The following is a 15,864-nucleotide window of genomic DNA, read 5'->3' on the forward strand; positions in this document are numbered from 1 at the left end:
GCAAGTTATTTGCCTTTTACTGGTACACATATTTGCATCATCTTGGTGATCTGGAGCCCAGTCGTAAAGGGGAGCACAGGGTACTGGGTGCTGTACAGACACAGTAGCACAGACACATGCTTAAGCTGTGTACTCAGGTACTCAAGGGTGATACAAAACACAGTGACGAATACAGAAAGACAGAGATTCCAGGGAAAACAGGGGTGGCAGCTCCCTTGGGGGAGCCTGTCATGATGGTGTCCAGTGATGGCTGTGTAGCAGGATTCTGGACACAGCCCGAGAACAGTACAAACCCCATGTGCAAGCAGCTGTCAGCCAGCACCTCCTGCATCCGAAACACTACCATTACCCTTTCCCTTCCCTTCACAGTCTTTCATCCAGTTTAGATTCCAAATAGTTTCCATCTGTAATAACAGGATCTGAAGAACCAAAGGATCTACTCAGATCTAAATTTCCCACCTGTGTTACGTTCTCCTCACTCTTAGATTCCCCAAAACTGTTTCTTTTGATGCCAGCTCTCACCATGTCATCGGTTGTATCTCAGGTGAGAGAGGGCACAAAGGAGGTGAAGGCTGCCTGGCCCTACCAAAGGCACCGGTGCTCTTGAAGCAGGCAGGCTGACCTCCTTCCCTAAGTCCATCCCAGGAGCATTACCCCTGCATCCCCTATGATCTGGGAGGTCAATGAGCTGTGAAGTTAATTAAGTGCAGCACAGAGTAACAACAAATCCCTTCCCAACCTTGCAAGCTGGTTGTATCTCATCGTATCGACAGTCTAATATCAAAGAAGAGGAACTTCCCAGACAACACTGCACCACTGCGTTATGACAGGACCTCGGCACCCCCAAAGCAGATCAAGAACCCAAAGTGTGTAAGGCACTGTACAACCAGAACAGACATTCCCTGCCCCAAAACATATTTCTACACAGGTGGCTCCAAAGAGGGGAACACAAGGAAACCAGAAGACAACATTGTAGTGATCCTAACCAAAAGACCATTGTACATTGAGGTGACCCACATAACAGTTAACCTAAGTAGGCACAGGTCTGTGCTGTGCTGTGTCACATGTACATCTCAGCCTCCAGGCCTGTGAGGTGCTGCATATGTCCCTCGGCCACAGGATGAACGCAGGAACCGGTAGGCAACTCCCACTTGGCACCAGCAATTGCACCACCTGCATGTCCTCATATTTTTCTTAAATGAAGCAGCATGGTCTCATGCAACCATCCTTTTGTTTGACAGTAGGAATGATTAACAGAATTGCTTTCTTCTAAGAAAATCCCATAAGAGTTCTAAAAACCAAAATGCCTGTGAACCACTCCACTGACAGGATCTGCACCACATGTCGTGCCCTGACTGGAGGTCCATCCAGTGCTGCACAGCTCGGGGTTCCCAGCATCTGAAAGGATGTAAGATTATCAATCCTCTTTTTCATTCTAGTATTAGCTTCAATAAATGGTATTTTAATCAATACCTCCCCTAGTCTGAATTCCTTTCTTGCTGGGATCCCCCAAAACACTAGCCCTGGTGCATACAAACGTTAACCACCACGGTGGGCAATAACTAACCTGTAGGCTTCACTGTCTCCTGGCTGGGAGTCAAGAGGACACCCCAGCCATCATTGGCTCAGTCCCCTGGCCTGCTTCCACTGCTATCAAAGCAGAGTTGCTTAGTCAGTCCAAGTACAAGGGGTCACATCTCCAAGTCACCAAGGTCTTGGCTTATGGAGGCTCACGAAGACTCCAGACACTTCCACATTTGTTGTCATGCCATGAATGAAAATAAGCTCTTGAGCCGAGGATGTGCAGTCAGTTGATTCATACATCACTGGGGAGAGGCAGAGACATTTCTGCAATGCATTTTGTGCAGCAGCCACGAGCTGCAATGCGGTGTCATCAGATAAATCTGTTATTCTTTGCTGGAAAACCACTTGGATTGCACTCAAATTCTCAAACTTCCAACTGTGTTCCAGACACTATTTTTGGCTTACAAGAATCGGGAACCATTTCATAAATTCCCACCAGAGAAAGGCCTCAGTGTCTTCCCTTTCACTAGGCAATTTCACAGCTGTGCTCTGAGAGAACACTCTTTACTCTGTTGGCCTCTGAGAAGCCATGTTCTCCATGTCCTGCTCTATCTTGCACAGTGCTGTCTCTTCATCTGAGTGCAGGCACTGTTCTCCTGCACAGCCAAAGGTTGCAGACATGAGCATGCTCCTCCCTGTCCATGTCCCGTGAATCCCCTTTCCTAATCATACCACTCACTGGTGTGACAGGTATCATGATAAGACCAGGAGCAAGGTCTGTTGTGCTGGTGCTGCACAACCAGAGGAAGAACTGGTCTTCATAGCATCTGTATCCATTAGGAGCCGGTCAACCAGAAGCTGGAGAGTCACTCCACTAGCACCTCTGGGAGCAAAGGTCATTTTCAAGCAAGGGCTGCAGACGTGGCTTCCTGGGCTTCCTTTTCGTGTGTGCTGGAGCACTCCAGCCATCACTCAAGGCTGTGCTGCATCATTCTGGGAATAGCCGCATAACAGCCAAGGCAGCCACTTCAATTGCCTGTGACTCTGGCCCACATGTGTTCATACAAAGCTTAGAGCTCCGTTCAGTAGCTTGAACATAGCTGTCCAGTGTCACCTACTATGTCCTGGGGCTTTGGGCCAGGCCTCCAGGTGCCAGTCCAGTAAGTCATGGATCTGCTAGCAGTCATAACCACTGGCTTCATAGGGATTCCTCAGATATCCTGGGCCAGCATTTGGTAGTCAGGTTGAGCCTTTACAGTCTGGTAGGCAGAAAAAGAGGAAGAGAAAGCCATGGGGAGGCTTTGCAGCTCACAGACAGACAAACCCAGGATTAGACCCAGGCATCCTGCCAGCCAAGCCGGCAGCCACTGACTCAGCCCACACTCGCTCCCAGCAACACCCTGCTCCAGGCCTATTTAACCATAAGTATGCAGTTAAATAGTTGTTTTGGCTCACTAGATCCAGCTTTCCCCCCAGGAGCCTGGATGCTCTTTCAGGGGCAGCTTGAGTCTGGCTCTCCCTAGGCTCAGCTGGCAGATCCCTGCCAAGGCCCTGGTTCTGCCAGCTTCTGTCAGTCGCTGCCAGCTCTCTCCAAGCAGTCTGTAGTTTCAAGCATGGTTCTCGAGGCAACTTCCCTCTTGGCAAAAGTCACACTGCTAGTGGTGCCATTTTTTGTAGCTTAATCCCCCTCCCCAGGCATGAATGGTCCACACAGACCCCCAGTCCCACCGTGTAAGCTCCAAGATGCTCATGACATCAAGTTCAGCCCTGAAGCACTGAAAACCAGGCCTCCACCTTCACCCCCAAATACAGCCCTCAAGCCATGTTCCGCAGACACTGTTTCACTTAGATTGTAGCCCAAGCAGCTGATGGCACCTCAGGCTCATAGGATGACCTGGACCACCAACACACAATCATGGTTTAGTCCTGGAGGACCCTAAAATCATGCGGCACCTCCACCTTGTGTCACACAGCTCCCTGAGAACCAAAACCCAAGGTTCCTGCATATGCTTGGGACTGTCTTTTTCTGGGGACATGGGCACTGACTTCTGCTGATCCCTAGGGATGGGCAGGGAGGTGCCTAGGTCCTTTTCTGCTCTGCCCCATGGGTCTAAGCATCTCTGCCAAACTCTGGTCCCAGCAAGAATCCCTGGGCACAGGCACTGCTGTCACAGCAAGCCAATCCCCTAGTGCAACAGCTATGGCACTAAAGCACTTGCCTGGCAAGCAGGAGTGCTGTGGTCTAGGCTCTCTACAATATGAAGTAGGTTGAATTTAGAGCAGTGCTGGTTGGGGCCAGTGTCCTCCCACACTCATCTGGGGCTGCAAGTGTCAAGGGCAACACAGAGGGGATGCTCTGGGAAGGGGACTCCCCCTCCCCCACTCACCTTCCAGTGTCCTCAGTTCCCTATTTCCATCTTCTTCCCTTCCACAGTGCGTTGGAAGGAAAGGAGCCAGGCTGTCATTCCTGGCCACCCATCACTTCTTCATTTCCTTGTCTGTACCATGATGGGTCAGGACTGTGGTCAAACAGAGTCACAGGAATGGGCTCTGAGACACCCAGAGTCAAGGCTTATCCAGCCCAGCCAGCATCCCAAGAAGCTGTCGCCACAGACACAGGACTGGAGGAGCTGGAATACTGCACTGACCCACATGGCAAATAGCAACATGAAAGTCACAGAAAAAATAGGTTTGGAGGAAGAGATGGAGACACAAAGTCAGCACTGGAGACAATGAGACCACTAATGAGAAAAGCTGCTCTGGGCACCCTGAAACATCCAGACGATAGCAAGAAGAATCACAAAGTCAAATAACAAATTTCAACAGTGGAAGCAGGAACCACTGGGCTCTTATGGTAGACACACAGACTTCTCTGGAGCGTTCCCTGAAGCTGAATAAAGGAAAAAAATCCAAGAAAACAGCAGGCTGGGCTTCGCCAGAAGAGATCACACCACTGACTAAGCTCTCAGTAAAAACAGTTCTTGGAGCTTCATTGACTTTCGTGAGTCAGAAACTTGGCATAATGTCTCAGTCAGTGGAAACGTCTAGAAGGAAACCCTGCCATGACCCAGACACAGCACCACTTTCAATTGATTTGGTCATGGAAAATCTGTAATATACAGGGCAAACTGTGATTGTTCATCTTTAATGTGATTTTAACCTTAATATATGGCATGAAGGCTGGAAGCCCACCAAAGGTGCAAATGGACATCAGAGAATTGCTGAAAACAAAGAACTAAGGAAAATATGAAAGGTAGAGATCTTCCCCAAACAATGAGATGCATTGCAAAGGCCAGGAACTTATCTCCAGAGATGTCCAGAAGAAAAAATGAAATCTCTGGGCAATGGAATAAAGCTGGAGAAGCTGCCATGGCAGCCTTTGCAGTGGAGCCAAAGAGCAACACATAAAGGGAAGTGCCCATGAGCTATCCTCCGTCAGACACTGCTTGGAGAGAGAAACCTCTGGGATTAGGGTGTGAAGAGCAGCCCAGAGCAAATACAGAAAGCAGAGCCCTACTCACACTTCAAGTGATCCTTGGCAGCATAGAAATGCCTCTCATTCATGGACTGTCTTCAGGAATGGATTCTCCTCCTCCATCTTCCTCTGTAGAGGGGCAAAAGACAAGCCCAGGGTGCTTGGGTTTGATTTGGGTGCAGAAAGGCTAAAGCAAAGGGCTCCATTGCTTGTCCTCTTCTTCTTGGAGAGCAGAGTTATCTCTTGTCATGCGAGGAAGCTGGGAGAGGTTTGAGGGGAGTAAGAGGGCCTGACATCGGCGGTGATTCTTACAGAGATGCCAGGCAGGGAGAAAAGGAGTCCAACAGAAATGAACTGAGCAGTGGGTGCAGCACAGCCAGGTTGGCTGCCTGGTCCCATCTCTGCTTCACTGCAGCAATGATACCAGCAGCCAAGTACCTGCAGTCACCAAGAGGGTGAGCTGCCCTGAGAGTTCCCTTCTGGGAGAGGAGCCGGAGAGAAATTACCACAAGGAGCATTTTGCACAAATGGCTGTCGGGCTGTCTCCCAACGAGCAAATCAACTTCTCCTACCAGTCCCACAAATCAATCCGTCCAAACTGTCTAATTAGACAGGTGGCTGGCTACTTCCACACATCAGAGGCCACCAGTAGTGTCTTGCTAAGCAGCAACAAGTCTTTTCATACAGAGGCTGGCTGTGCTTCCAAGCAGGAGAGGTGGTACTGTAGGATGTGGCTTCACCTACTCACATTGGCTCCTCTCCTACTGCTTCCAAAAGAGAAGATGCTTTCAAAAAGCATCAGTTGGATTTGGACCAAGCATGCAGGAGACTCTGGGCATGCCCACACTTCAGCAGGGCTCTGTAAAGACCCCAGCCTTCTTGCTCCTCACGTGAGCATGAAAACATCTCAAAGCAATCCTGTGCTCCATTAGAGGGTAAAACCTGCATGTCCCAGCCAGGGGATCAGACCATCAGCCACCCCATATTCATTATCTGCCGCAGCCTGTCTTCCTTCCCTGTGTAAAACCATGGGAGAGAAGGTATCTTGCTTTCCTTTGGATGGGGTTTAGCACTAGCAGCACCCACTGCCTGTGCAGCTCCACTCACCCAGGACTGCGAGTGATGAACAGCACATCCCACCCTTGCTGGAGGGCTGCTCTCCTTGTATCCACTCCAGCATTCCAACAGAGGGATCTGGGGAGAGAATATTTTAGGAAGGGACAGAAAGTTAGGGGTCTAATCAAACTAATATTATCTCCTGAGATTCCTATTTGGCTTGAAATCGTTCAATTTTTTCTTTGGAAAATCAAAATGAGAATGTTTCTTAAGAAAATATAAACATATTTCCCACATTTGGGCAAATATATCTATGCAGGGAAGCGGGGTTTCTTTTCCACAAAAGATTGAAATTTTCCACTGCAAATATCCATAACCAATGTTGCTACTTCCATCAAAGAATTACATGAAAAGCTAATTCTGACCAGCTGCAGTGATTCATTTTTATTTGTTTCTTTACGATTTTTAAGTAGAGCCTCTGCCTATAAAATTATTTAATTTCCTCAAAATAATGAGCCTTCTTTTGAGAGCTTTGGCAAATCCTGGAAATAAATCAGGCAGAGCCTCTGCCTGGTGCAGAGACAGCACATGTAGTCCCATCTCTCTCGGTTGCGGGATGCCATCGCCCATGGCTGGTGTAGCAAACAGACCAGCATTGAGTCACCCATCTGCTTGCTTGAGAGGAGAAGAAAGAGTTTGCCTGCCCTCACAAATTGCTTCATTGCCAGCAGCTTGGCAGTGCCATGTCCTTAGCCATCAACATCCCCCTTTAATGATATTAGCAGGAATTTCCAAAGACATGTTTAATATGCCTGAAAGGCTGCTTAATCTTCCCTCATAAATCACTGTTATAAATGTGTAGCTGTAAACACAGCAATGTGAGGCTTATTTTCACATGCTGCTCAGAGTAATGGGGCTTGGAAACAGTGCACTGGCGGCCTGTGGTACCCTCCCCAGTGCATGGCCCAATAGACCCGGCCTGCTCACCCATCGCATCAGGCCAGCATTAGGTCCCCCACAGTTGCATCCCCCTTACATCACCCTTGGCTCTCCGGTGAGGAAAGTCATTCCTCTAACACCCAGCTACAGCTTGGAGGCTACCGGGGAAAGCCCAGGGTGATAGAAGTGCAAGGCATCAGCAACTGATGGTGATGGAGACACTGAAAGATCTTTTAAATGATGAAAAGAACAGTTTGAGTTTCTGCCAAGACTTTTTCTGCATCAAATGGACTATATGTTTGCATTGCTTACCTGGTATACGAATTGCACTCTTCTGTTGGATATGCTCTTAAGTGAAGCAACGGAGATTGACGGCAATGGAGGCCAAGGCTTTGTCACAGCAGAAGGCTGAACTGTCCTCCTCCTGGCTCCCTGAAGGATACCACCTCCATCTCCTAGTGTGATGATCCAGCCACTTGCTATGCTTCAGGCCTTGCAGTTGACCGCAGCTTGTCAGCCTGGTTTGGGCACAGTTCACTGGTTAGGAATAGGGATCAGAGTCTTGAACTCCCTTGAGCCTTCAAGGATACTCTGGACATGCTCCAGGGAGCCCAGGGACCCTAAGCTGAGGTATCACCCAACAGGTACCCATGCATGCTCAGAGTTGGGGGGATCTAGTCTCTTCAGACAGGAAAACAACCTGGGCATGAGTCTTCTACATTCACAAAACAACTTACAATAAATGTCTCCATCTTGTCCTGAGACCATGTTGATAGGGAAGGATCTGCCTAAGCCTCCTGTTCTTAAACAGAGGTCACCATTGCAAGGCCTGAAGGACAGGGAGATCTGCCTACAGCCAAGTAAGGCCCCAGCTCCCTTCAGGACTGCAGATTCCTCTTGGTGAGTGGAAACAAGCCTCAGGCAGACACATGCTGTCATAGCCAGGTCTGTACTGGGTGTTCATGCACTGCTCTCCACCTGCTCCTGGTCCATTGCTGCATGGGCATCACTGCTCTACACTGCCTGCACATCACTCTGCAGTCACTGGGCTTCAGCCACCATAGTCAAGACTTTGGATTTAGCAGCACAGCCACACTGGGAAGGACAGAGCTGACAATGCAGGCATGGGTAGGGGTTGGGCAGCTTGGAGCAGAGATCTTTCTTCCTCTTACCAGCTCTGGGAGCAAAGAGATCCAGCAGGATCCTTGCAAGAATAGGTACAATGATTGGGGGTGCCAAGTTGGGGATGCAGGTTTATGAGGAGCACCCAAAGCCTGGGAGGTGTGCAGGAATCAGTTGGGCAGGGATAATGGGAGGGGAGGTGTGGAGGTATGGGGTGCACCAAGAGGCTGGGGCTTGCAAGAATTGGAGTGTGGAGGGACAGGGGAGCACCAACAGCCTAGTGACTGCAGGGATTGGGGAATACCAAGGTTGGGGGTGCTGGGGTTAGGAGGAGGTGTGCTGAGGAGCACACCAACAGGCTAGGGCTGTGGGAGCCGGCTGAAGGGAAACTGGGGGGGCCAGAGGTGTGAGAAATATAGGAAGGCAGGCTAAGGGGACACACTGAATGGAGCAAACTGGCAGGCTGCTGGGGCAAGAGGGTGGGTCAGGATGGTAGGAGTCAGCTGGGAGACTGCAGGGCTGTGCCCTGGCACACAGGGGATGGGTAGGGGGACCAGAGGAAGCCGTGGGACTGTACAGCAGGGTGCCTGGGGATTTTGAGGGGGTAACAGGGCACAAGAGACAGAGCTGGGCAGAAGGAGATATGCCAGCTGCCAGGCCTTCCTCAGCAAGGGAGGGCATATGCTTCCCACCCCAGCAGGGAAAGGTGCCTCCAACAGCAGGTCTGAAGGGAAGTCCTGGCATGGAGACAGTACCTGTTACATAAGACTGGGGAACCACATCTCCCCCACTAGTTCTGGTCTGGATCCCTGCTTTGGGGGGGAGATGACTAGGGTTCTCCCACCAACAGATAGAGGCCTTCGCTGGGGGAGTTTAGCCAGGGTGTCAAACAGCCCCACTGGGCTCTTGCACACTCAGTGTCCTGTGTTGCAGACCCATTTCCCCTTCCTCCCACTCAGGCCCCACTAAAAGTCACCCAGGATAAATGTAAGAGCCTATTTATACTGGATGAGTAATTGGGCAATGCTTCATCACCCAGGGTAATTGCTGCTTCCCTTACCGTGACCTCGGCGCTGCCTCACGTCCTTCAGCACACAGCTTCCCTGAGCTTGTTAAACACCGCAACACGCCACCTCGAGCGATGGCCACTAATTGGCTATGCCCCAAAACCCTCCACTTAAGCAAGGTTCAGGCCTTAATTATGGCAAATTATCCATCATTAACTATGGATTTAATTAATGAAATGCAAATCCACATGAGCAAATGGTCCCCCAAGGAGGGACACAGGGTTGCAGTGAAACCTGCTTGCAGGTGTCTCTTGGTGCCAGCTCTAGGGGCAAGAGTGGCTAGTGTCCCTAAGCTCCTGGTGTCCCTAAGCCATGATGCCAGGCTGGTGGGATCATGCAGGAGCATGGTCCGTGATGAGGGAGGCCAGGGCAGCTGGTGCCTTTGGATATTGGTCCAGCTGGGGTTGGGGATGACAAGGAAGAGGCAGGGCTTGCAGTCTACCACGGCCCAGGCTGTGCTTATCATATTCTGCACTCTATTCATAGTGGGGTTCAGGGAGTGGCAAAGGGGTAGAGGCCTTCACTGCCCCCACAGCAGATCTTGGCAGCCAGATGGGGCTATGCCAGGCCTGGGGAGCTGGGCTGCCTCCCCAGTGCTGCCAGGGTAGGGGCAGACAGACCCCAGTGCTTCTGAAAACACACTGACCTGGTGCTGGTGGCCGTGTCCCACTGCTGAGCTTCCTCTCCTTCCAGCTTCCTCTCCTTGGCAGGGAAAGGGAGAAAAAGGTGCCCTCTGTGAGGCTAAGAGCTTCAAGCAAACGGCAGCCTCGGCTCACTGAGCTGCAGGGATGAGCTTGCTCCTCACCGCAGAGCGCCCAGTGGGTGAATGCTAAGGCAGGTGTGAATCCATCCCTGCTAGAGAATGGGTGAACTCACACCACTGGCCAAAATAGTCTCTGCATCCACTTCAGTCCTGCTGGACCAGGGCCTCGCAGGTTCCCCCTCTGCTGTTGGTTGGCTTCACACAGTGTGCGGAAAGCTGCTCACCAGGTAGCACGGCTGAGCAGCCTAGGGGCTAGAGCAATCAGGTGCAAGGGGCATGTTCAAAGCACACTCAAACACTTCATAGTGACCACGCTCACCTCTCCACATCCAGGCCAAGGTGCAAAAACTGGCTCCAGCATCCTAATGACAAGAGCTGTGAGCAGCGTTAGAAAGTGCAACAGCTCCAGGGAGCAGAGGGCCCATCCGAGCCCCATCCCGTGCGTGGCAACCTTGCGATGGGACAGTCGGGCTCAGGGAGCAGAGCAGACACGGGCACGACCTCGGGAGGCTCCAGCTGTGCCATGTGGGGATGTGGTACGTCACCCTTTGTGTCGAGGACCTGTTCCCTTCAGCCTTTATGGCTGGGCTGCCAGGACGATCCCTGGTCTGGGTGCTGTCCCCATGCAAGAGGGTGAACCACTTCCACCAGCAACAGGGCCCGGCGACAGGGCTGTCTCATGTGCTGGCACAGAGGGTTTTGCAGCTAAATACCTCTTCCCAGGACTTCATTGTTGTCACTTCTCTATCAACACACACTGCTGAACACATCTACAGAAATAGCAGTTGGGGACATGCAGTTTCAGCCAATTACTGATATATCTCCAACCTGACAAGCATTTGTCAAGCGAGCTGCACATTTTCATAACGATGGAGTACAGAAAGTAACCAGCTACAGAACAAATGGTATTTATTATCTAAAGCAGAATTAAACCAGGCTTCACAAACACACATCCAGTACTTGGCAAAGGATACTAGTAAGTGCGATCAAATATTTTTTGCAGAGCATAGCCAAGTAAAACAGCAATAACCTAAACTTCAAAGCAAGTCACAGTGCAACAGGACCTGTGAAATGGGCTCTAGTACTGGTGGAAGAACAAGAAAATCCGGGGCTGAGGGGGAGTCCTGTTGCGAGATGCAGCAGTAATGGCAGCTTCTCTGAGGTAGGTTATCTGGGAAAAGAAATAAATCTTTTTCTCCAATACAGAGAATCAATGTGATGGTAAAATTATTAAAAAGTTGGTGATGAGGTATTGGCTTAGAGATTTATAATGCTGTCACAATGATCCCAGATCTCTTCATCAAGCAGAAAAAAAATCTGTAAAATGTCTCCATGCAAAAAAAAAAAAAAAAAAGGGAAATACTGGAAGGAGCCAAACGTCAAACCTGCAGATAGATTGCTGTGGGACTAGAAACACGCACCTGGGTCTCACCATGAACCTTGTGCTCTGACTCAGGCACTTTTGGTGCTTCAGAGCAATGAAGGGGAACCCTCTAATCCCTGTGCCCCATATCTGGCTGGAGTGGAGGAGCATGAGGCTTCCTCCCAGTTCACTCCCAGTCCTTGGCACCAGACAGCCTGATGGCCTCTGATGGGAAGATGTGACACTTTCCAGACATTTCTTTTTTTTTTTTTTTTTTTTTTTAGAAGTTACATTTCTGCACTGACCGTTCCTTCTCTGCCTAGGTCAAACCCTGCACCAGAGACACTGTGTGCAGCCAGGGAGCAATTGCTGAAAGAAACCAGGAACAGTGACAGTTTCTGGCCTGTGTTTCTGGCTTTGCATTGGTTTCTTGTAAGGGGAAGCAGAAAGGGGAGGGTTACTGCAGTGCCATCGCTTACTTGATTCATCAATCAAGGTCTGTGAGGCATCCGGAGGATAGGAAGTGCCACAATGATCCTGTGGCCCCAGAACAGTCCAGGGTTAATCATTTGTATGTCCCAAATCCATCCTTAGACACCTCCAAAACTCAACTGTACAAGGCCCTGAGCTGCCCCAAGCAGGAGGCTGGGCTGGAAATGCCAGAGGTCCTGTCCAACTGATGCTATATAACCATGTCAGCCCCAGTCCCAGCTTAGAGAGTGACATGCAAGAAATTCATCCCAGTGAAACTGAGCCCTTGGTGCTGGGGCCAGAGCAGGCTTGGGGATCTCCGACTGCTTCCGACAGGCACAGAAAGTGAGGAGAAAGCTGGGGAGGGAACTCTTTCCTATGGGAAGAGCAGCACTCCAGCACCTTGGCTTGGCCTTTGGGGTGGGGATGAAGGACATTAATGTGTGTCCAGCAGTAAGTGTCGAGCCCTGGCTAGAGGAAGGTGAGTCCAGCCACGGCACAGAGTGGAAACATTGCTCTGCCAGGGCAGCTGGCAGTTCTGCAGCAGCGTGGCTGCGCACTGGTGAGGCATCCCAGCACTGCCACCATGGGCAGAATGGCTATTGCAGGCAGCACAGCCACTGAGGGCAGCCCTGCCATCACAGGCAGCGTGGCCTCCACCCGCACAGGTAGGAGGGCTGGCACCTGCCTCTTGGGGATGCTCTGAGCCATGCCCATGCTCTGAAGAAAGGTGGAAGAATAGGACAGGCCAGCTCAGTGCTGACAATCTGGCTGTGGACCTTGATGCCTGGGCTGCCCCTCCTGCCCCACAGATGGGTCAGAGCCTGGTAGCTGCCTGCATCTCTTGCAGCACTCATGGACATGCTGCCAGCAGGGTGCTGCACCCAGTCCAAGTGATGGGTGCTCTTGCCCAGTGTGATGGGCAGCCAACAGCTGCATGCTGCCTTTTCTCACATCCATCATGCCACATCATGTGCATGAGCTATCAGCACTGGTGTCTGGGACAAGCCTGGGACTCTTAGGGGACCTTCTGAAATTAATTAATGAAAAGGAAGAAAAAAAATGAGTTGTTAGTGGGGAATCCCCCTACATCTCCCCAGCCTTGCCATGTTCTTGACAGTGCTCAAAACTCTGTGTAATACCGGGGGTATTGGCAATAATGGGAAACCAGGGCACAAAGTGGGGGAGCAATTCAGAGGAAACTGGCTGACACTTCTCAATCCAGAGCTGGGAACCCACCAAGTTTCACTGCAAGCATTTATGCCATACAAGACACTCCTGGCCTAGCTTCCCCCATCCCAACTCTGTCCCTTGTATTTAATGTCCAGTGAAACAGCCTGGAGAGGCCAAGCCCTGGGATGGGGTGTGTGGGTGCAGATCTTCCTGTCCTGGCTGGGATGCTAGCAAGCCCTGGCACCGCTCTGGATCAGAGTGTTGTGGTTTGGGACCATGACTGGTGTCAAGCTTTGGGTTCATCCTGGGCTGGGGATTGCAGAGATTTGCGGGGCGGAAGAGCTGACCCCCCCTGCCCTGCCTGTGCTCCCCTGCCTGGCCCTGCAGCACCACAGACTGCACCCACAGACTTACCAATGGAGACAGAAGAGGATCAAATGCCTGAGAAACCCAGCACTCTCCTTGTATCAGCTTCATCCATTATTTTTTTTTTAGAGAGATTTATGAGCACCGCCAAGATCTCTCCATGCAACAGTGTCTTTACAGCAGTGCCATCGTGATGGCTGCCAGCAAGCCCAGGCCTGTGCAGTGCTACTATAACTCAGTGCCACAAGATATTTACAGCCCACTGTAAATCTGCACACTCATGAGAAATATTTAGAAATAATTTAAAATCCTCCTCCTGTCTCTGTGCAGGCTGAGGACTGCCTTTCAATCCAAACCACCTGCATCTCCCAGGACATTGCTACTTGTAATTACTACCAAAAAAAACCCAAAAACCCAAGATAACTAATTGTCCCAAGAGCTAAAAAATAATTATTTTGTTTTAACTACACTTCCTTCCGAGCTAGTGAAATCTCCCACTGTCCCCTTAGTGCAGAGCAGTTGGGCCTGGAGAGGAGCGACATTAGAGGAGGAGGCTGCAGACAGAGCACAGGGTAAAAGCAAGGGAAGAGGAGACCCCAGGCCCCAGCCAGGGAAACATCCCTGAGGGAGAGTGGTGGAGCCAAGCCCAGCTCTGGTCCAAACCCAGCATGGCCATGGATGTACTGGGGCGGTAACAAACATCAGCAATGCTGCCAGGGTGCAAAGGGGAGCCCCTGGACTCTGAGCCACCAGCTGGAGGGCGAGGGTTGCCTGGAGGAAGTTACTAGTACCTCTTCCTTCCACAAGCCTATGGAAAGGGCAAAGACTTGAGGGAGAAGAAGCCAGGCAGTGACAGCCTCCATCTCCGCCCCCACCTCTACGAATCTCTCAGTCAAGCAGAGCTTAGAGACAGTTTATTTTGACAATTCAGTGATTTCTGCTGCTTCCTGAAGCTCCCTCCTGATTCCCAGGGCTGTCTGACCCAGACAGGACACCAGCTCATGCTAGCTCACCTGCTTGCTCAGGGCGAAGAACAACTCCAGCCTTCCAGGCCCCTTATCATGCACCAACAACACAGATAAACTGAGAGGTGAGTTTAGCACCTAGTCAGCTAGAGTCCTAGGACAACAACCAAACCTGTACTGCAGCTGTGACAGGCTACAGCCAAGAGCCTGGCAGAGACAGCAGTTATTAGTGCAGAACTCGCATTTACTGTGGTTATTGCCACCTCCTCCCCCATGGTTTGCATCTCATTTTGTTTCTCTAATTGCCTTCATGCCACTGCATCCTTAGAAAAAAGCTGCTAGTGAGCAGCGAGCAAGACTATGGCTGAGGGAAACAGCCCTGGTAAATGGAGGAAAGCCCTGTAGGGAGCAGTCAGCACCACCACTTGCTGTGCTTTTCTACATAAGGCAGTAATGCCACCTGGGCACCAGGACAGCTCTGGCACTCTGACCTCCAGTTCTGCTCCCTCTGCACGTTGGGGCCACGCAGGGCTGGGTGCCTGTGCAAGCCACTACGCAGGATTCATTGGCTAAGGCAAGCAAAAGGGCATTATCAGTTCTGGAAGGGAGTCTGACTTTTCCAGAGAACGTATATTAAAGCCAGCTGCCCTCCATACATCCGGCCCACTAGCCATCCAAGTCAAGGGCAGCCAGCTGCATTCGTCAGATGCTACAAACTGTCCTGCACGCTCAGGGTTTGGCATCCAAAGCACAACTTGTTTCTGGTCATCTAAAGCCCCACTTGTTCCACCATGAAACTGCATGTCCAGAGGGCTGTCAGACATAATCACACTCACAGGTGGAGGGACCCCACTCCGCCTCCACCTGGCCAGCAGCCTAGTTCAGGCTTGGACTGTTCATAAACTGAGAGGTACGAAACCACCGTGGGGGCAAAGAGATGTTGCTACTCACCAAGGTTAAGTTACTACAGCTATCCTAAGCAGACAAACTATTTTTACACTCCTAGCTTGGTGCCTTCACTTTTTTTTTTTTAAACACTGGTTACAAAAAAGCCTAAAACATATCAAATAAAAGGACTTGTTTCACAGAAACATCCATAAAGACTCAGACAGCACACTATAGATTGCACATACATACATACTCCTGTAGTCTTCGATTTGATCAGTGACTGCCCACATCCAGCTAATGAGGAAGCATGGCAGAAGATACCAGTCTTGATTTTGAGGCCACTCACTCAATTTCTGCAGATTCTTGGTGATAAGACCTTCCTCAGCCCTGATGAAGTTCTGGCATTATCTCAAAGACAATTAATAACAACAACATAATTTGAGTGCCAATAACATAATAAGTGGTCCAGATGCTCAAATAAAGAATTAGTCTTCGCACACAGGATACAGCCAGGGTGCAGAAATACATTAGAGGGGATCTGTCCCAGGAACAGCCTCACTGAATGAGCCCCACAAACATTCATCCTCCATTTCTGAAGACAGTCAGATACAGGGATTCCCTGTTACACAGCTGCTCTCTGCACTGTGGAATTTATTTTGTTCAGATCCTTATGTACCAGTGCTTAAGATACT

This window comes from Apteryx mantelli, chromosome 30, assembly GCF_036417845.1.
Source record: "Apteryx mantelli isolate bAptMan1 chromosome 30, bAptMan1.hap1, whole genome shotgun sequence".
In the NCBI taxonomy this organism is placed as follows: domain Eukaryota; kingdom Metazoa; phylum Chordata; class Aves; order Apterygiformes; family Apterygidae; genus Apteryx; species Apteryx mantelli.